This window comes from Heterodontus francisci, chromosome 5 (genome assembly GCF_036365525.1).
Source record: "Heterodontus francisci isolate sHetFra1 chromosome 5, sHetFra1.hap1, whole genome shotgun sequence".
Lineage (NCBI taxonomy): Eukaryota > Metazoa > Chordata > Chondrichthyes > Heterodontiformes > Heterodontidae > Heterodontus > Heterodontus francisci.
The window spans coordinates 88,301,933-88,326,778 of NC_090375.1; positions in this window are offsets into that span (position 1 = coordinate 88,301,933).

Genomic DNA, 24,846 nt, shown 5'->3' on the forward strand with positions numbered 1-24,846 from the left:
TAATCTATTTCAAACCAGTGATGAATCACTGAATATATTATGATACCAGAAAATGCTCAGTCCCTGCCCTGGGTTCCCTATTACTGCAACAACATTTCGGATTTTTTTAAAGTCCACATCAGTAGTTCCTCTTGTTTCATGTTCAACCCTTATTAACTTTTAGCTATCCATGTTCCCCCAAGTTGCCTGCAACTTTTGATCTTCCTGTTTTACCAAATGTCAGCCTTTCCAGGTTCACATTATCCTGAAATGCATCATGTTTGAGATTTTCATTACAGCACAAAAAAAGGACTAGGTGGGTATACTAGAGAGGACTCAGCCCAGAAAGATTTTATTTCAGTACAATATGCTAAAATGTAAGATGTCCCATCTTCCATGAATTTTAAGCAAGTTGTCCTTTAGAAAGGAACCCATTTTTATTTGTCTGGTGGCCATTGAGTATACTCAGTGTAGAGTATGTATTGGAATAAATCACAGCCTAACAGATTTAAAAGGATAAATTATGCAATCTGGGAATGTTGTGCGTGAGCACACTTGTACAACTAGAGTGCTAATCCTGAATTTTAATAATTTTTGAGTGCTTCCTGCTCTCCTTGGTGGTAATTTTGACTTTGGACAATTGTGTAATATCGATTTAGCCACCCATTATCCATCTCTCAATTAGGATTTCCATTTCCCTTGACTTCAATAAGTTGAGTTTTGCACTTGAGTTGTGCACAAGCAGTGTAATGAAGGGGACACCTCTGAATCCAGAGCATGCAGCACTTAAAAGGATAATGCTTAAAATTAAAGGGATGAAGTCTCTTATATGTAGCGAGATAAAAATATTGCAGATTTTTCCTGGGTTCAAAAGTGATCACAGAAGTTTTACAGGCTATATGGAAGGAAAAGAATAAGTGATCCATGAGGTTGAAAGGACAGATAAAGAAATGTCGTGATACATTGATAGTGCCTGAAAATGGGCGCAAGAATCCTGATGCGTGACTAACCCACAACTGTCCAAAGTGATGAAGGCAGCACGCAAACTTCATGCTGCCTGCTAATTTAAATGATAGTGGCATACAGCCCAGCATTGCATGCACAGTTGAGTGGCTAAATGCCTCAGCCAAAGCTCATGTGAGGCTAACACCACTTAAAGCTAGCCTGCACTACTTAAAGACAGCTTGCACCTCTTAAAGGCAAGATGCATTCTGGCTGCAGCAGAGATTGCAAGTCGTTACAGAAGAGTATTTAACCTACAAGAAAAGCGAAGATGGTCTGCATGGCATAGAAAAGGCTCCCAGATTTTCTGATGCAGCACTTAAGGCCATGGTGCAGGAGGTAATCAGGAGGAAAGAGCTCATCTATCCACCGGGGTACAGAAAGCCCTCTAGACATTGCTTAGAAGAGAAGAAAAGCAGGTAGCTAAGGAGGTCAATGTGAACAGTGTCACCCCGAGGATCTGGATACAGTGCTGAAAGAAGTTCAATTACCTCACACAAGTGGTTAAGGCCAGTTGTGATGGAGTTTGTGTGTGCGGACTGCTACCTGAACAATTGACCTGTTGAATGTGCTGCGAAGTGCACTGACTTTGGATTCAAAGCTTGTATTTTTTTCTGAGACAGTCATTTACTGGTAAAGGAAAGCTTCAGAGTTATAAAGTCATTTACAACACAGAAGGAGGCATTCGGCTCATTGAGTCCATGCCAGCAGTTCTGGAGAAGACAGAACTGGTTAGGACTAGTTAAAACAAACAGTCCTGTGATCAGACATGTGACCAGAGATATGTATTAGTTTGAGTGTTAAAGTAAAATTTATAGAAGTGAAATCTTGTCTTTTTTTTTGCTAAATTGGAGTCGGTCAGTGGATTTGATTCTTTTGGTTTGTGATCTCCACAGGGATCATAACACAGTGAATTCATTTTCAAATGCCATATCCTTACAAAGGAACCACCAGCCTCACACACTGCTCAATTTACCACCTCCCCTGCTTCACTCACCTATCTTGATCAATCCCGACTCATATGCCACATTCTCAACACTTAATACAGCTACAAGCCTCACACCCATATCTCACAGTTTGCACACACTGCCAGTATTCAACCATGACACCCACGTCGCCCAAACAGGTTGCACCACACTCACTGACACTAATCCCTCCCTCTTGCAAGACAAGTTGGCACACAACTGGAGGCAGCAGCAGCTAAGCAACATGGTGACAAGCATAGCTGCCTGTCCTCACCCATGGAGGAGAGGACGGTTACCATAATTGGAGTGGATGTTGCTGAGGCCATGGCCAGCTGTTCTTACCTTCTCACATCCCACTTCCCTCTTATCTCACGATCTCTTCTGATATACAAGCTGCAGATGGTATAAGCATGCACCTCTTGCTTTTCCCCTTTTCTTCCCCACAACCCTACTCTTGTGTCTTTCTCCCTCAGATACCTAAGAACTGCCACCTGGTCAGACACTGGTGCAGGCGTATGAATGCCAAGAGGAGCAGGGCACTGATGGTGAAGAAACACCATCACACTTGCAGCCACTGGCTAAGATAATGATACTACACATACTTTAGAGGATAGCATGGAGGTAGAATTTACATGTGATGAGTCACTGGGCCTGCAGCCAGAGCTGGGAGAAAGGGTAGCACAGGTGCCAGCTCACCGGAGGCTGAGTTGCACACGAGTTCTGCTGCAGAGGATTCAGGTGAGGACTCCAATGGGGCGCTGTACAGAAGAAGGCTGATGGGCATGCTTATAGAAATGCTTGGTGCATTGACAGGCATGCCAGAAAGCTCACTGCCAGTGACAAGGAGCATGATGGAGTCTAGCTTCAACTTGGCACAAGGTTTTGCGTAGAGCTTGGAGCCCATCCTTTCCAATGTGGAAGTGGTGGCCAACTCCATGAAAACATTTCTGGACCCAACCATGATGCAGTGCCTAATGGCCAATGTCTCAGCTTCCACTGCAGCACAAGCAGAAGCCACCCAATGTTTAAGTGCTGCAGTGAAAGCTCAGACTAAGATCATGAAATCTCAGCTTGTTGCCAAGTAAGCTCAGACTGCTGCCATCATAGCTGCAGAAACCAGTGCTCAAACGGGCTTTGTGTGTCTCACAGGAGTCTAGCAATCTGTTCTCCAAGACTACTAGGTTTGCTGAGATGCCACCCTGGGGGAGCGGCAGTGGCTCTGTTGAGCATGAACCTGTCGTCCACTCTCAGGACGACAACATTTGTCCACCATTGCCATTCCTCCAGTGCCCTTGATGTTGCCTGTCAGCCAGCCAGCCTGGACTGCTACTGCCTGTGCTGAGGTGGTGCAGTCTGGAGCCAAGCCCTCAAGGCCCACAGCTACTCCTGTAAAGCCATCTGCAGTCTCCCCCATTGAAAGGCAGCAGCATTCCACCAACCATGCTGCAGCCACTGGGGTAGCACTGCGTAGGAGCACTAGGAGAGGTAAAGGTCCCCACAAGATTGGCACTATGGAATGCACAAGGGTGATTAGTTGACTTTTGTATGGAATATTGGATGTTTTGTTGGATAAATTGGTTTGGAATTGTTGTTTTGTGGTGGCTTTTATTTGTGCAGCGAAGGTTTACCAGACTGATTCCTGGAATGGTGGGACGTATGAGGAGAGATTGAGTCGGTTAGGATTATACTCGCTGGAGTTCAGAACAGTGATGGGGGAATCTCATAGAAACCTATAAAATTCTAACAGGACTTGACAGGGTAGATGCAGGAAGGATGTTCCCGAATGTGGGGGAGTTCAGATTCGGGGTCATAGTCTAAGGATATGGGGTAAACCTTTCAGGACTGAGATGAGGAGAAATTTCTTCACCCAGCGAGTGGTGAGCATGTGGAATTCGCTACCACAGAAAGCAGTTGAGGCCAAAACATTGTATGTTTTCAAGAAGGAGTTAGATATAGCTCTTGGGTCTAAAGGGATCAAAGGGTATGGGGCGAAAATGGGAACAGGCTACTGAGTTGGATGATCAACCATGATCATAATGAATGGTGGTTCCGGCTCAAAGGGCCGAATGGCCTACTCCTGCTCCTATTTTCTATGTTTCTATGTGTCCAAGAGGACGCTATGATGGCCCATACCAGAGGGATGGTAAAGTGTGGGACTGCTGTACTATGGAGATCTGGGTTTGTGTTCATGGGAATGTGAGTCTAATGAGGAGATCATGGATAGCCTGGCCAGAATTGGGGTGTGCCAGCTGCCTCTTGCCTTCCTCCTCCTCTTTCTCCTCCTCCTTCTCTTCCGCTTCATCCTCTTTCACCTCCTGTTCCTCCTCTTCCTCCTGAACTGCTTGCCATATTCCTGGTGGAAAGGGCTATGTCCTCATGATGGCCAGGTTGTGGAGGATACAGCAGACAACCATGAATCGGAACACATGCTCCAATGAGTGCTGGACAGCTCCTACAGAGTGGTCCAGGCAGTGGAACAGATGCTTCAGTGCCTCAATTGTCTGCTCTATGATATTGTACGTGGCAACATGGCTCTTATTGTACATATGCTGGCCACTTGTGGTTGGGTTCCAGTGCGGAATTATGAGCCAGGTGTTGAGCAGATGTCCCTTATTGCCCAGCAACCATCCTATGGTTTGATGTGGTGGCTGAAAGACTGTGGGAACAGTGAACTGACGCAGAATGAAAACATCATGACTGCTGCAGGGTAGTGGGCATGAAAGAATATTGGGAAGCAAAATCAAGGTGAACCCAAAGATGTAAGAGGATAACTAAGGAAAGCGTAGGGCACATAAAAGACCAAAAAAATAACCTATGTGTAGTGGCGGAAGATGTTGGTGTGATTCTTCATGAATACTTTACGCCTGTCTTCACAAAAGAGGGGGACGATGCAGATATTGTAGATAAGGAGGAGGAGTGTGAAGTATTGGATGTGATAAACATAGGGAGAGAAGAAGTATTAATGGGATTAGCATCCTTGAAAGTTGATAAACCACCAGGGCCAGATAAAATGTACCCTAGGCTGTTAAGAGAAGCAAGAGAGGAAATAGCAGAAGGTCTGACCATCATTTTCCAGTCCCTCAGTAGTGGGAGAATGATTGGAATCTATTCTGATAGACAGGATAAACTGTCACTTAGAAAGGCATAGGTTAATCAAGGATAGTCAGTGTGGATTTGTTAAGGGACGATCTTGTTTGACCAACTTGATTGAATTTTTTGAAAAAGTAACAAGGAAGATAGATGAGGGTAGTGTAGTAGATGTGGTCTACATGGATTTTAGCAAGGCTTTTTACAAGGTCCCACATGGCAGACTGGTTAAACAAATAAAATCCCAGGGGATCCAGGGGAATGCAACAAGGTAGATTCAAAATTGGCTCAGTGGCAGGAAACAAAGGGTAATTGTTGATGGGTGTTTAAGCGACTGGAGGACTGTTTCCAGTGGCATTCCACAGGGCTCAGTACTGGGTCCCCTTCTTTTTGTGGTATATATTAATGATCTGGACGTAAATGTAGGGGGCATGATCAAGACGTTTGCAGACACAATGATTGGCCGTGTGGTAGATCGTGAGGAGGATAGCTGTAAGCTGCAGGAAGATATTGATGGTCTGGTCAGATGGGCAGAAAAGTGGCAAATTGCATTCAACCTGGAGAAGTGTGAGGTGATGCATCTGGGGAGGTGAAACAAGGCAAAGGAATGCATGATTAATGGGAAAATACTAAGAAGTGTAGAGGAAATGAGGGATCTTGGAGTGAATGTCCACAGATCCCTGAAGGTATCAGGACAGGCCGATAAGGTGGTTAAGAAGGCATATGGAATCCTTTCCTTTATTAGCCGAGGTATAGAATACAAAAGCACGGAGGTGATGCTGGAACTGTATAACTCATTGGTTAGGCCATAACTTGAGTAATGTGTGCGGTTCTGGTCACCTCATTACAGAAAGGATGTAGTTGCATTGGATAAGGTACAGAGGAGATTTACGAGGATGTTGCCAGGACTGGAAAAATGCAGCTATGAGGAAAGATTGGAGAGGCTGGGGTTGTTCTCCTTGGAACAGAGAAGGCTGAGGGGATATCTGATTGAAATGTACAAGATTTTGAGGGGCCTGGATAGAGTGGAGGTGAAGGGTCTGTTTACCTTAGCAGAGAGGTGGGCGTAAATTTAAAGCGATTAGTAGAAAAATTAGAGGGGAGATGAGAAAAAACTTTCTCAGCCAGAAGGTGGTGGGGGTCTGGAACTCACTGTCTGAAAAGGTAGTTGAGGCAGAAACCCCCAACTCATTCAAAAGGAGTCTGGATATGCACCTCAAGTGCCGTAATTTGAAGGACTACGAACCAAATGCTGGAAGGTGGGATTAGAATAGGTGGCTCATTTTTCGGCCAGCACAGACACAATGGGCCAAGTGGCCTCTTTCTGTGCCTTAAACTTTCTATGATTCTATTCTATTGCTTCAGCTCACCATTACTCAGTTAATCATCTTGTAACTCACTCCCTATTGTACGCTGGTTGCCGCTTTCTAAGCCAATGCTTGGAAGAGTTAGAAAGTGATGATGCATCTCCCAAGGGTTATTCTCCTCTTCCTTACACACAGCTGGACCTATGACTTACGATGGAACTGGAAAGATGGGAGATGGACAACCGGCACTTAGTGTCAAGAGAAATCAGTAGCAGATGAGTCATCCAACACCACTTGCACATTTAGGAGTGGAATCCCTATTTGTTGACATATATGCCCGGGTTTGGTGTGGAGCATGCAAGGCAATGTGGGTGGAATCAATTACTCCTTGCATTCATGCGAAGCCTGCAATCTTGACAAAGCTTTTCGCTCTTGCATCCTACTTCTCCTGGGGAATCAGATGAAGTCATTCCTTCCGGAACAGAAAGCCTCAGTGACATATTGAATGATGTCACCTATTGCAGCCTCGAACAACCCTGTGGCATAGAAATTTAGGGCTATGGTAAAATTATGTATGACCTACATTCAAAATTGACTCTATTTCATTCTGCTTGAGTTCAAATTGTTTCTTAAACTCAATGAGCATCTGCTTCTTGCAGTTTTGGAGAAAAATAAAAACTTTTAAATGCAGCCCAAGGAGATCTCCTCAGCACATTCCACTTATGCCAGGATGTACTCCCCACACCCCAGCTGCAAATTTTTGCCTCAAAATATCAGGGGAAAAAACCTACTCTTTGAATGAGCATATATTCTCTTTTTATTCAAATAAATCCCTGATTCTGTGAGCTCCTGTCTTCTTCCAAACTCACATTCAGGAGGTTTGATTAACATTCACAGAATGGGTCTCCCAGTGAGGAGAATTCCCTGAGCCAGAAACGTCAGTCTTTAATGAGACTTCCAAGCCAAAATATAGCTGCAGAAAATGTATCACCTTCTTTTCTGCCTTGTTCTCTGGCTTAAGTGCAAGGAATAATAGGGCTGATTATGTCTTTGACTGTGCCAACAAATGGCTGAATGTGGCACATACAGGCAGGTGACCTGCCATAATACTCAATCAGAAAACATGCCCCCTGAACCTGAGTTGTTAAAAGATAGAGAACCTGGAGCTTCTAGTCAAGGCTGTTCAATATAGAAAAGACAAGGCTCTGGGCTTCGCCAGGATTGTATGCATCCTCTAGGAAGGGTATTATGGACTCCACACACACACATTGTGGGCTCCAAGACAAGATCCCATAGCATACCTGAACAGAAAATGGCTTTCACTCATTGGATATGCATCTAGTGTGTGATAAAATGCGATATATAAAATGTGATAAAATCAGACATCCTGGCAGTCCAATGTATTGAACAATTGCTCATGCTCAGCTATTATTCTTCCTTTAAAGCCTGGGGTCTTAAAGTCTTTATCTGTATCCTTTGTGGCAGAGCTAGGATGCAAGCATTCCCCCTGGAGAGCTGTGTCTTATGCCATACTTTTTCCCCTGCTCTTGCTTCAGCTCACCTGTATTCAGTTAATCATCCAGTGCAGATTCCTGTAATTTACTCCCTAAAGTACGTCAGCTGTAGTTTTCTAAGCCAATGCTTGGAAGAGTTAGAGAGTGATGGTTGATCTCCGGAGGGTTATCCTCCTCGTCCTTATGCACAGCTGGGCTCGGGACTTACGATGGAACTGAAAAGATGGGAGATAAACAACTGTCACTTTGTGGCAAGAGAAAGCAATAGCAGATGAGTTGTAGCACTATGTGCCACAATGTTGTCATGTAGATTATATAAAGGAGAGAGCTCAATGTCAAGAGAACAGGAAGTGAGGTGGCAAACACCCTATGGGCCATTCTCCTCTGTCAATGATATCAATAGCTGCCTCTTCCATTAGTCTGAGGACTTGCGTAGCTTGTGGCCTTCCTTTGGATCTTGCCCTCTCACCTTTGTTGTTCACCTGCTTGTCTGCGAGAGAATGGGAGCATGCTTGTGTGTGGTCTATTGAAGGGACACAAAGATGTCTGCATCAGATTAGCAGAGTGTGCATGGTGAGAGAACAAAGCAGCAAGTGTGGGTAAGAGGGTGTAGTAATTGTGAGACCAGGAGCATGTGCAGATTGTGCAAGTGGAAACAGAAGGAGGTGCATGGAAGAATACTGCTCTCATTGGAGAAAAAAGATGGGGTGAATGTTTATTAGTTTTGGGGATACAGTATATTGGTGCAAGGTTTTACAGAGAGTACGTGAGCTATAAATGCGACTCTTACCTTAGCATCTCTGGTCAAGTAACTTAATTTCTTCTGGCATTGTTGCCAGGTCCTAGCAGTAATGCTTTTGGCATTGGCTTGTTCTGCAGAGTCTGACCACTGTTGCGAGCTATTGTACCGGGGTGCTCCACATCTGTTTATGGGGAAAAGCCTCCTTCGTCCTGGCTACCTCCTCCACCAGGACTTTCCCAGCACCATCAGAGAAGCAGGGGGCATGGCAGCAGTAATTTTTCACAAATCCAGTATTTCCGGCAGTATTAAGGCAGCATTAAGAAAATACACCTCCCTATTAAGGGATGCAGGTTGCCATTAACTTGCAGGAACACTGCCGAATTTGCCGCCCCCGCCTAGCCTTCCACCTCACTCTCCAAATCCAGGTAGTGCTGACAGCTCGTTCTTACTAGAGAGATGATGCACAAACCTCAATGTGATTTTTGCCTCATGACAATGGCTTCAGCTGAGTGGACACCTCATCCACTTCAGACCAATTTTGAGCAAAAGCAGAAAACTCCCTCATTTCATTCATCGCAATTTAGACAGGATATATTGCAGAAAACAAATTCATTGTCAATCAGCATTATAATAGCACTTTCATAAAAGGGTATATTGTGTTTGGATGTACCCATGCGGCCATTTATAATACTAAAATATCTATATTTTTATGGAAAATGTCCCAAAGTCTATACCAGCAAGAATGTGTTAATGGACAATGTTTCCTATGAAAACAAAATGATGAATAAATGGAAAGGGGATTACTGCCGCTGTAGATCTAGAATGATTCTATTCCTTCACTTATGAAGTGAACATGAAAGAGAAGCTCAATCCACTCTGCCAAACACCCTTTCTGCAATAAAAGCAAAATACTGCAGAAGCTGGAATTTTGAAATAAAAACAGAAAGTGCTGGAAATACTCAACAGGTCTGGCAGCATCTGTGGAGTGAGAAACAGAGTTAACGTTTCAGGTCTGTGACCTTTCATCAGAACTGACAATGGTTAGAAATGTAATGGGCTTTGAGCAAGTGAAAGTGGGGCAGGGGAGGTGGCGGGGGGAAGATGAACAAAAGGGAAGGTCTGTGATAGGGTGGAGGACAGGAGAGATTAAATGACAAAGATGTCATGGATCAAAAAGCAAAGGGAGTAGTAATAGCCGTACTAAAAGACAAAGCATTTTCCCAGAGAGACTGTTAATAGTAGAATAATGAACAGATCTGTCCGAAAGCAAAAACACGAAAAATAAATTTAAGACTGGTACATGGCAAAAAAAAACAATCAAAATGGCAGCCTTTTCTGTAATGATGGAGACAATCATGACAACTGATAGCCAAAGACAGCAACAAAATCAAAGCGAATGTTGAAGAATCTGCAGAATGCCTGCTTCTAACAAATTCTACCTAGGAATATAAAGGATAATACAGAACCATCTCCAATCTATTAGTTCAAACATTGGACAGAATCTTACAATCTGTATTCATGAATACGATGGGTCAGTAACTCCTGAATTTATCAGATTGGTGCTTTAAGTAAAAAGAAAGCCATGGCTGTGAAAGTCCAGTCTGACTGATTGGATTATTTAAAGATATTTGTTCTGTAAGATATAACAAATGCAAGGAAGGCTATATAGTTAATGAAAATGCTGCTCTTCACCCCCCCCCACCCCCACCACCACCTCAGCTACATCACTACTATCTTTAATAGTCTTTTGGTCCTTGTTAACAGAACTGTGGTTTATGTAATACTAGAGTATTCTGATCCACATCAGCCTGGATTTCCTTGTGTTCAGCTCTGCTGCCGTTCACCTTCAATCTGATTCCTGACCTTGCTCCACTCTCTGCATGCTCCAACCCCCATTTCCAGCAGAGATCACTGCAGGCAGACACAGCATAATCAATTTCTACAGCTGCCCACTCATCTGATATGGTCTTATGCCCAAAATTGTAAGGACATTTGAGCCATTTACAAGATTATTGTTAGTAATTTCTGCAGGGGTTCTTTCAATCATTAACCAGAAGATCCACAGAAATCTTGGAGAAGGTGTTTACTTGGTGGTTCCCATGGATCTTCTGCCGAAGTTACGGCACACACAATCTGGAGTGCCCCCATGAAAGTTCAGTCCCCATGATGAAAGATTTGTATCACCATCCAGATCAGTAACAGTTCAGATGCAATGTTTAAAAATTAAAGACTTCAAAATTTTATAACTGCTGAAAATGGGCATGGGGATCGCAATGCGCAATGTTGCTTCCAGTGCAGCTTTGCAGCCAGTGCTAAGTGCATTGTTGAGTGACTGCATGACTGATCGGGGGTTCAAAATGGTGAGAAGCTAGCTCAAGTTCAAGCTATCCTGCACTACTTAAAGCCAACCTCATAAATTGGAGATACATGTTGACTAGAGCAGGTGCTGAAAGTCATTCTAAAAGTGATTTTGACATGGGGCAGACACAATAATGGCAAAACATGGAAGAGAGCAGCCTCCAAGATTTTCCGATACTGTACTGAAAGTGTTAGAGCAGGAGGTGGAGAGGAGGAAAAATGCCATCTATACACAGGAGGGTAGAAGACCCTCCAGACAATCTTTGAGAAGGCATTAGGATTGGACAGCTGTAGCGGTCAATGCCAGGAGTGTAGTCCCAAGAACCTGGATACAGTGCCGCAAGAAGTTCAATGACTTCACACGAGTGGTCAAGGTCAGTGAATGCATTTTAAAAATCATATATCCCACCAATTACACCACCAGCCTCACATGCACTGCTCAATGCACCACACCCCCATCACTCACCTACCAACAATCCTTATAAGTCACAACATATAGCTCACATTCATAGCTTTACCTCACGCTTCACATACTTAGTACTGCTGCAAGTCTCACATCCACATCTCACAGCTTGCCACCACCTCTAGTATTTTACCAGTGGTGGATGGGCACTTCGCCACCTGACAAGGCTGCCCAGTAAAACAAGGTGGCCTCCCTGTGGCCTCAGTGGGGTGGTCTGTCCTGTGCAAGTGCCTCTCCCACTGGAAGATCCTCCCTCTTCACCCTTGCAATCAATTTTTCCCCTCCCACCCCTCACTGGGGCCTGCCTGATTGGCCACGGCAATCCCTGACCTCACTCACCTGCATTCTGGTCCTCCTCGATGGCTGCTACTCCGGGGACTGCTGCAGTCTCAGCAGTGGCCACTGCTCCCGGTGGTACTGCTTGGACTGAAGAGATGCTGGCCCTCTCATTGGCCGGCAGCTCTTTGAGATGGGACATCTTGTCTTCAAAGGGCAGAAGCCATGACTGCAGGCAGTTAATCGCCTGAGGACTGTAAAATATGGTCGTGGCTTCCAGGGCCGGCAGAAATGGGCTCGCTCCTGACCTTCCAGCCAACGGGCGGGGTCACCACTCCACATTAGATCCCAGAAATTGTGTGCAATGCCATGGCAGATCTCCTAATATATGAAGTTTTGTAGCTAGCATGTGTCTGCCATAATTCAGATGTCACATTCCAGATGCCACTTCAAAGTGCCAAAAGTCAGTCATTTCCTGCTGATCTTTTAGCTTGATAACCTGATGGTTCTCCAAGGTCAGAAGCTCGGAATTTACAAGAACCTGGCAAGCTACAGGGGCTTTCCTCAAACAATTGCCTGTAATTGACCCTGGGGAGTTCAGAACGCTTTCTAACAGGGAGAACTTGAGCAGTGCCCTTAAAGAAACAGGTCTGGTTAAATACAGCTCTGTCTTAAGCACATGAATATTATAAGTGAGCTGCAGACTACTCACCTGCAGTTTTAGACTTATACAAAAATTCAGAGTCAAAAGTTGGGATCAAATAGTTTAATAAATAAAATAAACTCTGTACACTATATTTGGTAACAGCAGGCTACTGTTTGATAGTTATTTTACAACCTTGCTGGTGTGTTTCAATATTTCTCTAGATTTGAGTTATTTTGTGCACATTTTATTCAAACAATGCCGTGTGGGCCTGACATTTCAATAATTGGCCCAAAGGTAAAAATTAATTGAAAATAGAAACTAACTAGAGTGTCATCCTGGGGAATTTTGTTCAACCACCCATGTAGATCGATGACAGTAACATTTATGCAGAATTTAATCTGATGTTAACCTTGTTCTGATGTAATTTCCTATTTATTTTCACCCAGAGACACATATAACCAGTGCATGAAACAAATACCCAGCGTAAAAGATCAAGGGAACTTGCTCACTAGTGTGTTACGCATATAATTACATTACACTAGAACTTCCTCACTCTATTACATTGTCCATTGATCCCTGCCCAGGAATGCACCTCAGCTCGTTATAATAGCCTAACCTCTGACTTGAGCTCTAAACATGAATTTTCTGCAATTAACCTGGTTCAAAATGGACCCCGAATTTTAGGCACAGCAGGAAACAAAATAATTTTTCTGGCATTTATTGGAATTTTTGGGCAAATTAAAAAAATCCTTACTGACACCGGCACTATATTTTTTGTTTCTTTGTATTCATTTCTATGGCATCAGTGTGAATCACATTAAAAACTGAAAAGCTTCAACATTTGCAGGTTCTCAAACATGCTGCACCGAGTGTGCATGAATGACAGCCAGATATAATTTCATTTTTAAAGCAGGAATATAAGCTGTGAGTTTGGCACTTTCTTACAGCGTAATTGCTTACATTGATTTCTGCTTGTACATGCCAATTTTTCCATTCTGGCATATGTTAATAAGATTAACAGGGAATTTGAGTATAAATAGGCCTGGGCAAAATGGTGTTTGTAACTTGCCGATAAAGCTCCGACAGGAAATTTCACCCTGTTATAATTTTCCCAAATGCATAGATAATTAAATTGAATCAACCTCTGTGTTTTCTGCTGCCAACTATGGGCCCCAATGTCATATAATACTTGTCAGAATTTAAGGTGACATCTATTCAATCATGACAGTCACATCATCCAAATATATTGCACCACACTCACTACACACTTCCCTCTCTCTTGCAGGACAAGATTAATTGATGGTAGCAGTACCTAACTGACAGGGGATAGTGGCACCTGCATGTCTTTACCGCAATGGAGGAGTCAGTGCTTGCCATCTTTTCCCCAGGAAAAGTCCTGGGGAAAATTGATGTACAGAGAGATTTGGGTGTTCAGGTCCATTGTTCCCTGAAGGTGGCAACGCAGGTCAATAGAGTGGTCAAGAAGGCATACGGCATGCTTTCCTTCATTGGATGGGGTATTGAGTACAAGAGTTGGCAGGTCATGTTACAATTGTATAAGACTTTGGTTCGGCCACATTTGGAATACTGCGTACAGTTCTGGTCGCCACATTACCAAAAGGATGTAGATGCTTTGGAGAGGGTGCAGAGGAGGTTCACCAGGATGTTGCCTGGTATGGAGGGCGCTAGCTATGAAGAGAGGTTGAGTAGATTAGGATTATTTTCAGTAGAAAGACGGAGGTTGAGGGGGGACCTGATTGAGGTGTACAAAATCATGAGAGGTATAGACAGGGTGGATAGCAAGAAGCTTTTTCCCAGAGTGGGGGATTCAATTACTAGGGGTCACGAGTTCAAAGTGAGAGGGGAAAAGTTTAGGGGGGATATGCGTGGAAAGTTCTTTACGCAGAGGGTGGTGGGTGCCTGGAACGCGTTGCCAGCGGAGGTGGTAGACGCGGGCACGATAGCGTCTTTTAAGATGTATCTAGACAGATACATGAATGGGCAGGAAGCAAAGAGATACAGACCCTTAGAAAATAGGAGACAGGTTTAGATAGAGGATCTGGATCGGCGCAGGCTTGGAGGGCCGAAGGGCCTGTTCCTGTGCTGTAATTTTCTTTGTTCTTTTGTTCTTTGTTTGGCCAGCCATGACTGTGGCTGTGTCCAGTGGAGGGGATGAAACCCTCATATCTAATCCCATTTATCCCTCATCCCATAATCTATTCTGATTTAGAAGCTACAGATGCTGTAAGCATTTCCATCTTGTTTTCCACCCCTCCCCTCACCACAGCCCTGCCCTTGTGCCTTTCTCCTTACAGATACACAAAAACTGCAACCTGGCCGGGCAGTGGTGGAACAACAAAAGGTGGAAGAGGAGGAAGACAGTGATGGAGAAGGAACACTGTCACTCCCTCTCACACTCGTAGCCACCAGCTCAGGTACTGTAATGTGTACTTTAGAGGATAGCTTACAGGTGGGATCAGCATGTGTGAGATGCTGGGCATGCTTGGACTGCAACCAGGGCAGGAGGCAAGGGTAACACAGGTGCAATCTCACTGCAGTGCAAGGTTTCAAACAGGTTCTGCTGCAGAGGACTCAGATGGAGTGACCCACAGAAGAAGGCTGATGGGTATGCACAATGAAATACTTGGTGCATTGGCAGGCCTGCCAGAAGGCTTGTGGTCAAGGTCAAGTAGCATGGAGGAGTCCGGCACCAACTTGGCACAAGTATTTGCACAGACCTAGGAGCCCATCCTTTCCCACATGGAAGTGGTGGCCAACATTATGAGAACACTTGTGAACGCAACCATAATGCTGAGTTTGATGTCCGATGTCTCAGCTTCCATTGCCACACAAGCAGAAGCCACCCAAGGTCTTGGTGCTGTAGTGGAAGCTTAGACTGAAATCATGAAAGCTCAGCTTGTTGCCATGGAAGCTAAGACTGCTGCCATCCTAGCTGCAGATACCAGTGCTCAAAGGGGCTTGCAGGGTTTCACAGCAGTCCAGCAAATCAGTCCTCCAACACATTGTTGGTATCGCTGAGGCGCTGCTATGGTCGACTAGTAGTGACACCGTGAAGCACGAACTTGTTGTCCTCTATCAGGATGACAGCATTTGTCTTCCTACCACTGCCACTCTGCCAGTAAACCAGCTCAGACTGCTGCCACCCATGCTGAGATGGTGCAGTCTGAGGCTGGGCTTTCTAGGGCCAGTGCTAGTTGAGGTCATCCTGCAATGGCATCTGCAGTTTCCCCCAATGAAAGTCAGCAGCATCAACAATGCTGCAGCCACTAGGGTAGCACTGCAAAGGGGCAATGCGACAGACAAAGGCATATGGAAGAAAGGCACTAAGAGAATACACAAAGGTGATTAGTTGACGTTTGTATGTAATAGAGCATGGTTTTATTTAGAAATTTGAAATGTTTATTCTGTGGTGGCCAAATGGATACTGTGATGGTCAGTAACAGAAGGAAGGTGTGGAATTGTTGGTGAAAGGGGAATTGGGCTTGCATTTACCGGTATCATAGGCAGTTGAGTTGATCACGATAGACCTGGCAGAAAGGGGCTGTGTTGGTTGAATCCTCCCTTCCCCCTCCTTCTCCTCAGCTGGCCACCGTATATCTGGTGGCACGGGCTGTGCTCTCATGATGGTGAGGTTGTGCAAGGTGCAGCAGAACACCATGAATCGTGATCCCCCTTTGCCGTGTATTACAGGGTTCCTCCAGGGTGGTCCAGGCAGTGGAAACATTGTTTAAGCACCCTAATGGTTTGTTTTATTACATTTCATGTAGCACCATGCTGTTTATTATATGCATGCTGCTCAAGTGTATATGGGTTGTGCACCTGAGCATTGAGTCATGTCGTCAAAGCATAGACCTATTTGCCCAGTAGACCTGCATGATTTGCTGAGTATGGTCACACATCAGTTGGATGTTGAGGAAGTGGAATCGCTTTCGATTGTGGTACATCTCAGAGTTGACGTGCAGTGCCCTCAAAGCAGTGTGCATGCAGTCAATTACACCTAGCACCTTGGGGAAGCCTACAATGAAGTCATGTGCTTGCTCTGCCTGTTTCTTTCTGGCAAAACAGAATGAAATGCATTCAGCTCTCTTGGAATATAGAGCCTCAGTAACCTCCCTTATGAAACAATGCATGGCAAAGTGGAAGATGTTGCAAATATCGCCAGCTCCAGCCTGGAAGGATCCAAATGCATAAACATTCATGGCCAGGGTCTCCTTCATAGTCATTGACAATGCCATTCTCTCCCTGCTCTAAGGCTGCAGTTGTGGTTGAAGCAGGTGGCAGATATCAGTGAGGACTCCCTTAGTGAACTGGGGACTTCGGACTTACTGTTCCTCACTGAACTTCAGGTAAGGGAATTGCTCATGAAGACTCTAGGCAGTTATGGCTTCCAGCTGAGGGCCCTACTCCTCCTCCTTCTTCTCCCTCTTCCAGCAGCTTATCCTGCTCTGTGTCGCCTCTGCTCACCCTCCCTGTTATGCTTTAGGCCTTGTCTGGGACAAGTGGTTTCAGCAGAATCCATGAAGTAAGGACTTCCACACCACTCCTGTAGACATCAGGAACTGTAAATAATACTTGATACCAAGAAACACGTCTACAATTACAGCAAAATCCAGTAGAAATCAATCAGCAACTACCTTGAAGTTATTTGATGATCCCTTTAAATGGCACCTATGTGGGGGTCCTTCTTGCTGCTGAACGCATGTTCAGCTGTGTGTGTTTAAACGATGGTGTTAACTGGAACGTTGAGTTCCAAAATGGGAATGCTGGTATCAAATCAGCGTTAAACAGTGATTGACATCACAGTCTATCTACTCTGCAGACCTCTGGCATATATTCTCTGCCCATTCGCTCACACCCTCATGAAAATGACATCTGATGATTGTAGCTCCGAATCCACTAAGGAGCTGAATTTCATAGTCAAAATGTCTTGTTACTCATTCCAAATTTGTTTGAAGTTTATGCTGAGATACCGATACATCCTTTCCTCTGTGGAAGATAATGTGCTGGCCAACATAGGCGGGGCAGAGTTATGATCGTGACGAGTAGAAACACTGGAGGAGATGTTGCGCAGTGTTTCTTCACACCCTTATCCTTCTTTACCCTTCTTATTTCTATCTCAGTATACACACACTACACGACAAACAGCAGCTGCCTTTACTTGTTATTTCTTCCTCTATTCTCCCTGCACATTAAAAGTTAACTCTTGTCTCTACCTTTCATTTCAGGTATCGAAAATGCTGACTTCTAGGGCCCAAGCTACTGAAGAAGGTTGATAGGTATATACTAGAATATGCTAGATGTACTGGACAGCTTGTCAGCGAGCTTGCATACATGGCTCAAATAAACTGTCTTGCAACGCACCATCTGCCATATTGGATGCCTAGGTGCCAGTTTTATACCTGTTAAATAGGCATGGGGCCAATGAATTTCGAGACCACAGTACAGGCACACTGCTGCACATAAGCTGTTTGGTCTGCTCATGGGAGTGGCTAGCATCATTGTATCCAAGTGAAAACCTAAGTTATATCTGAAACTTATAAAACAAATCCATACCACTTCAGACATCATACCTGGCCCCATAGACAAATTTCTGTGTTGCATTTAAAGAAAACAATTTTCTTTTAAAGAATAGTCATTAGCCTTTTAACTGATCTGAGGGATGTGACTATCTGCAGCAATTAAACATTGTAGCCTGAAGGGTTGATGTATGCCAATGATATATGCCAGATGGTGTATATCAACAGAATATTATATTCTATGCTAAGTGTTATAATGATCCTGTTTTTATATAACAACATAATTCTCTGACTTACTCAACAATCTTATACAAGATCTTGTAGTCGTAGGTTTATATATAAAATATAAAAGATAATTTATGACTTCTGATCAGTACTACAAGATCATATCCCAGAGTTTCTCATCATCGTATCTGTTTATCACACGCATTAGATAATTAATTAAAATGATAAATATAAGCTATTTTAAATGGAGATGGAGATTAGTGTGCAATTGCAATTAGTTCTGCTGATCTTTATCTGAAGGTTTTTCTCCTCATGTGTTGCCTATTCTCAATTATGATGTCATCTCAATGAAACAAAAACTATTTAATAAAAGTCATTTTAAACAATTGACTTCACAAAGATTGTATGTTGAAGTAATCATTCTGGGCTGGGAGTGGGAGAATACATTAATACTGGCATATACTTTGACACATTTTATTACGACTTCACTCTGTGAGCCATCTGAGGGGAAAGATTAGTTATGTTTATGTAATATTGGAGGCTGTGAAGTATTTTTGGGGAGGCATCAGCTAGCTTTATTGACTGAATTGTTTTACATGTAGTTAAACCATATTATAGCTCATAGGCACATAGTTTGGAAGGTGCTGTCGAAGAAGCCTTGGCGCATTACTGTAGTGCATCTTATAGATATGACACTCATCAGTCACGTTATGCCAGTGGTGGAGGGCGTGAATGTTTAAGGTGGTGGATGAGGTGCCAAACAAGTGGGCTGCTTTGTACTGGATGATTTCAAGTTTCTTGAGTGTTGTTGGAACTGCACTTATTCTGGCAAGTGGAGAGTATTCCATTACACTCCTCACTTGTGCCATGTAGATGGTGGACAGAATTCCAAGCCTCTGACTGGCTCTCTTTTTTTTATTCGTTCATGAGATGTGGGTGTCGCTGACTAGGCCAGCATTTATTGCCCATCCCTAATTGCCCTTGAGAAGGTGGTGGTGAGCTGCCTTCTTGAACCGCTGCAGACCTTGGGGTGTAGGTACACCAACATTGCTGTTAGGAAGGGAGTACCAGGATTTTAACCCAGCAACAGTGAAGGAATTGTGATATAGTTCCAAATCAGGATGGTGTGTGTGCTTGGAGGGGAACTTGCAGGTGGTGGTGTTCCCATGCATCTGCTGCCCTTGTCCTTCTAGGTGTAGAGGTTGCGGGTTTGGAAGGTGCTGTCGAAGGAGCCTTGGTGAATTGCTGCAGGGCATCTTACAGATGGTACACACTGATGCCATTGTGTGTCTGTGGTGGAGGGAGTGAATGTTGCAGGTGGTGGATGGGGTGCCAATTTATTTATTTTTATTTATTTAGCGATACAGCACTGAAACAGGCCCTTCAGCCCCCGAGTCTGCGCTGACCAACAACCACCCATTTATACTAATCCTACATTAATCCCATATTCCCTACCACATCCCCTCCATTCTCCTACCACCTACCTACACCAGGGGCAATTTACAATGGCCAATTGACCTATTAACTTGCAAGTCTTTGGCTGTGGGAGGAAACTGGAGCACCTGGCGGAAACCCACGCGGTCACAGAGAGAACTTGCAAACTCCGCACAGGCAGTACCCAGAACTGAACCCGGGTCGCTGGAGCTGTGAGGCTGCGGTGCTAACCACTGCACCACTGTGCCAAAGCAGACTGTTTTGTCCTGGATGGTGTCAAGCTTCTAGAATGTTGTTGGAGCTGCACCCATCCAGGCAAGTGGAGGGTATTCCATCACACTCCTGACTTGTGCCTTGTAGATGGTGGATAGGCTTTGGGAAGTCAGGAGGTGAGTTACTTGCTGCAGGATTCCTAGCCTCTGACCTGCTCTTGTAGCCACAGTATTTATATGGCTGCTCCAGTTCTGTTTCTGGTCAATGGTAAACTCCAGGACGTTCAGAGTGGGGGATTCAGCAATCGTAATGCCATTGAACATTAAGGGGAGATGGTTATATTCTTTCTTGTTTGAGATGGTCATTGCCTGACACTTGTGTAGCGTGAATGTTACTTTCCATGTATCAGTCCAACTATGGATGGTGTCCAGGTCTTGCTGCAGCTGGACACGGGCTGCTTCATTATCTGAGGAGTCGTGAATGATGCTGAACATTGTGCAATCATCAGCAAACATCCCCACTTCTGACCTTATGATGGAGGGAAGGTCATTGATGAAGCAGCTGAAGATGGTGGGCCTAGGACACACCCTGAGGAATTTCTGCAGTGATGTCCTGGGACTGAGATGATTGACCTCCAACAACCACAACCATCTTCTTTTGTGCTAGGTATGACTCTAACCAGGAGAGTTTTCCCCAATTCCCATTGTCTCCAACTTTGCTAGGGCTCCTTGATGCCATACTCAGTCAATTGCTGCCTTGCTGTCAAGGGCAGTCACTCTTGCCTCATCTCTGGAATTCAGCTCTTTAGTCCATATCCATGTCCAGGAGGCACATGAGTTCTGCTAGAGGGGACTCAGATGAGGAATTTATTAAGACGACCTACAGGAGAACGCTGATGATGATGATGCACATTGAGATGCTGGATGTATTGGCAGGCCTGCCAGACAGCCTTTTGTCACTGTCAAAGAGCATGGAGGAGGCTCCAATGTGGCTCCAATGTTCCCAGCTTGGTGCAGAGCTGGGAACCCATTCTTTCCAGTGTGGAAGTGATGGCCAACTCCATAACAACATTTGGGAACCTGATCAGGATGGAATGTCTGGTGGTCACTGTCTCAGCTTCCACTGCAGCTCAGACAGAAGGCACCCAATATCTGAATGCTGCAGTGGAAGCTCAGATGGAAGTCATGAGATCCATGCTTGCTGCCTTGCAGGTTCCGACTGCTGCCATCATGACTGTGGAAACCAGGGTGCAAAGGGCTTGCAGGCTCTCACAGCAGTCCAGCAATCTGTCCTCTGACAGATTATGAATGCAAGAATACTGAGGTATCATCCTGTGGGAATGGCAGTGGCTCTGTGGAACATGAACCTATGTCCTCTCTGAGGGTGACAGCCTTGTGCCTCCCACCATTGCCACTCTGCCAATGCGCCTGTTGTTGCCCATCAGCCAGCCAGCTCAGACTGCTGCCACCCATGCCGAGTTGGTGCAGTCCAAAGCCGGGCCTTTGTGGCCCAGAGCTGTTCGAGGGCAGCCTGCAAGGCCATCTGCAGTCTCTCCCACTGAAATTCAACGGCCTTCCACCAGCCATAGTGCAGCCACTGTGGTAGCACTGTGAAAGAGCACTACATGGGATAGAGGCACCCACAATACAAGCACAATGGGAATGCACAAGAGTGAATAGTTCATTCCTGTTTTTATGATTGGATTTTATTGTATTGGATTTTATTATTGGCTGGTGGCTAAGGGGGTGCTGTGATGAAGCATCTCGATGGATTTAATGGTGGCAAATGGTATATCCATGGTTTTAAAGGGAAATAGCTTTATTGAAACCAGAGTCTGCTCAGGAGCTCTCGAGCTCTCGAACAGCCTGTCTGAAGGGGTCCAGGATACATCCTCACTGCCTCTCTCTCTTCTTTCTCCTCCTCCGCCTCTTCCTATTGAGATACTTGGCAATTGCTGCATTCAGAATCACAGAATCACAGAATTGTTACAGTGCAGAAAGAGGCCATTCAGCCCATCGTGTCCACACGGCTCTCTGAAAGAGCAATTCACTCAGTTCCATTCCCCTGCCTTCTCCCCATAACCCTGCACATTCTTCCTTTTCATATAACAGTCTAAATCCCTTTTGAATGCCTTTGAATTGAACCTGCCTCCACCACACTCTCAGGCAGTGCATTCCAGACCTTCACCACATGCTGCGTGAAAAAGATTTTTCTCATGTCACTTTTGCTTCTCTTACCAAATACTTTAAATCATGGCGGCAATGTTACAGAGGATGTGGCTGATCACCACGAATCTGGACATCCATTCTGGTGTGTACTGGAGGGCTCACCGTGAGCAGCCAAGGCATCAAGAGCGTTGCTTGAATATGCTGATGGTCTGCTCCACAATATTCCTGGTAGCTCCATAGCTTTCATTATATGCACATTGCCCTTGCATAGCTTGGTGGCAGAAGTAGATCATGAGCCACGTATATAGAGGGTAGCCTTTCTCCCTGAAAAGTCACCCTCTGGTCCGAAGAGGGCAGGAGTGGCGGACTGCCTCAGGACGAAGGCAATGTGGCTGCTGCCAGGATAGTAGCATTCGCTGATGTAATGTATTGTGCATGGGCACACACCAATTGCACATTGGAATGGTAGCCCTTGCAGTTCCTGTACCTCCCTCCGTTGATGTGGGGGGCCCGCAGGGCCACGTGCATATAGATGATGACACCCTGCACCATCAGGAAGCCCACTATCTTGACAAATTTACTCATCTACTTCTTCCTGCTGAGGGAGAAAATGATGTGTTCAACTCTCTTGGCATAGATGGCCTCCATCACCTCCTGGATGCATTAATGCACGTCATACTGGGAGATGTTGAAACTATTGCCCCTTTCCATCTGGAAAGATCCGGAGGCATAGAAGTTCAATTCCATTGTGCAATTTGCAGACATTTGAACACCGTCCTTGTGCTGGGACGAGGCTCCAGGTCGGGTCAGGCATTGCTCCTGGGTGATAGGGAGGTAGGAGAAGTGCTCTCGAAAATCCTGTGGCAGGTATGGTCTTGGGTTGGAGAGCCCTCCTCCTCCCTTTGTACAGAGCTTCCCCTCTCTGTATCCTTTGATCCATTTCCTGATCTTGTTATAGACCCTGAGGTACTGCAGCCACAGCCCCCAAACCTTGTGGAGAGTTTGGACACCAAATCCTGTTGCCTCCCCCAATGCATACAGCAAAATACTTCCAGGCACAAGCTTCCACCAACAATGATGCTTCCGGCAGCTGCAGGGCACACCCATACTCGCGCCCTTCCCAGCCAGAAGTGCCAAGTGGAAGATCCATCTTGGCCTCCTCCTGAGGTCTCCAATATCACAGATGCCAGTCTTTAGCCACGTCAATTCACTCCATATGATATAAAGAAATGTTTGAAGGCATTGGATACAGCTAAGACAATGGGCCTTGACAACATCCTGGTAGTAGTACTGAAGACTTGTGTTCCAGAACTGGGCTTGCCCCTAGCCAAGTTTTCCAGTACAGCTACAACACTGGCATCTACCCAACAATGTGGAAAATTGCTCAGGTATGTCCTGTCCACAAAAAACAAGACAAATCCAATCCAGCCACTTACCACCTCATCACTCTGCACTCGATCATCAGCAAAGTGATGGAAGATGTCATCAACAGTGTTTTCAAGCGGCACTTACACAGCAATAACCTGCTCATTGAAGCTCAGTTTGGGTTCCGCCAGGGCCACTCAATTCCAGACCTCATTACAGCCTTGGTCCAAACATGGAAGCCAAGACTGTTGATGATGTTACATGCACATCGTGGTTTAAACCTCCACAGTATGCAGGGAACTCTGATTTCTGGGTTCCCCATGTGCGACCAAACTCTTGCTCCCAACGGGTCAGTTAAAGTAAAATCCAGGCTAAAATATAAGCTACGATTAAGAAGCATAGCTTCCGATTTACATTTCAGCATGTGTAAAAATAGAAACTTTAATTACCTAAAAATTTGGGCATCAAAATCCCTGAGCTACAATTGCCCCAAAATCAGTTCAAAGTCCAAGAGGATTGCAGGAAGTATTATAATATTCATGATCCACTTTTGTTTGCATTCCATATAGTCCCAGTGTCAGAGTTGTCTGATGGCGAATTCTGTACATTTATTGAGGCAGCCTTGAATATTGTTGATGTGCCTCGCTTCTCTGATATTCAGGGGACAGAGATTTCCTTATTGGTATAATCAGTGAAGTTAATTGCTAACCTTTCTCACCTTAAAAGTAACAATAATAGGAACCGATGGAAGGGATAAAGCCTATTCAGCCTGCTCTGTCAACCAAATCTATTTTCGGAATACCATATAACTATTAATAAATAGTCATCCCAAATTCACATACATATTTGTGGTGAGTTTCTTTGGGGGTTATTCCATTCATGAGCCAAAAGCCCATAAAAACATTGTAAATGGTGATGACACCATTTTACTGGGGTTTCAGCAGGTCTTCTACTGAATATAAATGGGAGAATCCTGGGAAAAATCTAACCCCGAAATGACTATTTTTCTTTTTGCACAAGATAAGTAAATTGCCAGCGTTCATAATTTCTGCCTCTTGATTCTTTATTTTAACACCAGATAGTTTGTTACCACTTCAGAATAAAATTTTAAAAACACCCATGGAGGTAGTGTTGCCAAGTGACCCTGTGTCACGTAAAGGTAGATCTTCCAATCGGGTGCAACAAATTAATGTGGGTCAGAAAATAAGGTGAGTAGGCCACAGGCCAGTTTCTCACCCAGTTTGTTCAGCATGCAATTTCCTGGCAAAAAACAAAGTGCCCCTGAATATTAAAGCTGTGAATGAGATGTAAATCTATGTAAATTCTGTGAATCTGCTGACAACTTTGCATTGCCCAAATTAAATGGGACTGGATGGAAGGCAAGCTCTGGCTTTGGGAGTTGAATTCTTAAAGACATACTTTATGTTGTTCCTTTTGCTGTAGTTTTACTATGGCTTTACTTAATAATTTTTATTGGCTCTTCTTTTTGAATTATTTTAACTCGCTCTTCCCCTTGGATTTCCTACCACAGCTTTGCTCCGGTTGCAATTTTAATTGTAGCAATA